This window comes from Sceloporus undulatus, chromosome 2 (genome assembly GCF_019175285.1).
Source record: "Sceloporus undulatus isolate JIND9_A2432 ecotype Alabama chromosome 2, SceUnd_v1.1, whole genome shotgun sequence".
Taxonomy (NCBI): domain Eukaryota; kingdom Metazoa; phylum Chordata; class Lepidosauria; order Squamata; family Phrynosomatidae; genus Sceloporus; species Sceloporus undulatus.
The window spans coordinates 65,846,212-65,848,013 of NC_056523.1; the positions used below are offsets into that span (position 1 = coordinate 65,846,212).

General features: G+C 36.6%; 1 long non-coding RNA gene across 1 annotated transcript in view; it reads left to right on the top strand.

Moving 5' to 3' along the window:
* LOC121920792 overlaps positions 1-1,802 on the top strand; it is a 27,930-nt gene that overhangs the window by 23,627 nt on the left and 2,501 nt on the right. The window lies entirely within an intron of this gene.

Genomic DNA, 1,802 nt, shown 5'->3' on the forward strand with positions numbered 1-1,802 from the left:
CAGGATACAGTGTTATGCAGAGGTGTACTTATAACAATTTTATAGACAAATGATACTATTTACAGTCGCGCGGGGGGCGCAAAATGTTTTCTTCTTCCTAGGGGGGGCATGACAGAAAATAATTGAGAAGCATGATCCAAGGTATGGAAAATAGTTCACTATTTCTATTTCCTTGTTGTCTGGGTTGAATTTATGTAGATCCTCTGTAGCCATTATTTTTGTTTTCTTTATGTTCAGCAGCAAACCTGCCTTTGCACCTTCTTCCTTGACCTTCCTTAGTATTTGTTCCAAGTTTATGATATTTTTGACTAGTAGTATGGTATCCTCTGCGTATCAGATAGTTGACGTTCCTTTCTCCTGTTTCCACTCCTCCTTCTTCTAAGTTTAAACCTGCTCTTCATGTGATATTTTCTGCATACAAGTTGAACAAGTAGGGTGAAAATGCAGTCTTGCCTGAAGCCCTTTACCAATTGGAAATCATTCTGTTTCTCCATATTCTCTTCTAACAGTATTATCCTCTTCTGTGAAGTACAGATTTCTCATCAGGACTATCATATGTAGTGGCACTCCCATGTCTTTGAGAGCAGTCCGTAGCTTTTCATGATCTGTGCAATCAAAGGCTTTGCTACAGTCTATAAAGCACATGGCTATTTGTTCTGGAATTCCTTGGTGCACTCCATTACAAATTGTACGTTTGCAGTGTGGTCCCTAGTGCCACTGCCGCTCCTGAACTCTGCTTGCACCTCTGAGATTTCTTTCCCCATATATGATTGGAGTCTATATTGCAGAATTTTGAGCATAATTTTGCTTGTTTCAGAAAATAATGCTATAGTCCTATAATTGCTACACTCTTTTGTGTCTCCTTTTTTATTTTTTCCATTCTGTTGGCCACCATTTTGTTGACATATTTTAGTTAGCACTAGAGTTGATGCTGTGTAGATTGTAGCAGTTCAATTGGAATATCATCTGTTCCTCATGATTTATTCTTCCTAATTTCTGTTATTGCAGCTTCCACCTCACTTTCTAGAATTTTAAGTTTGTCTTCATATGGTTCATCCTTCTATGTGTCATTCATTTTTTCATTTTTTTATATAGCTGTTCTGTATATTGCATCTTTTTATTTCTTCTTGATCTTGTAGTATGTTCTTCTTATCATAGAGCATCCTGGCCCTTGGTCTGAACTACCTTTTGTGTTATTGGATCATGTGGGAGCAGTCTTTCTGATTTTTCCTTTTTTGATGTTGCCTTCTATTTCTCTGCATTGATTATTATAGTAGTCCTCTTTATCCTTGTGCACTAGTTGTTGAATAGTTGAATTCATGTATCTGGTTTTGTTCCTGTCTCCTTTTTCTTTTTCTTCTCTTCTTTCCTTAACAGCTTGAGACGTTTCATCTGTTACCCATTATTTCTTCTCTTTCTTTTTGGGCATTGATAGGGTCTTTCTGTATTCTTCTTACTACTTCTCAGTATGTACAGTATGCATAGGAGTGGATTTTATTTTGCTTCTGAAAATGATGTTTTCTCCTGGCATTAAATGAATGAGTTACGATTTCATTATCTAGGCAAAGAGCTGCCTCTTTAAACTCCATTTTGGGTGTTGTGAACATGAATTGAACTGTGGCTAGGCCTATTTTGCAATGTATTTGAAAAACCTAATAATTGATTTAATGGTTTTTAGAGATCCTGCCCTATGTACTGTCTATTGAATCAGAGGTGAATCTGTTGACTTTCTTGTACTTTGTTTAGTGGACTAGGTTGATGTTAGGAATTTTATTTGGTACACATGTGTATTTTGATGGCCT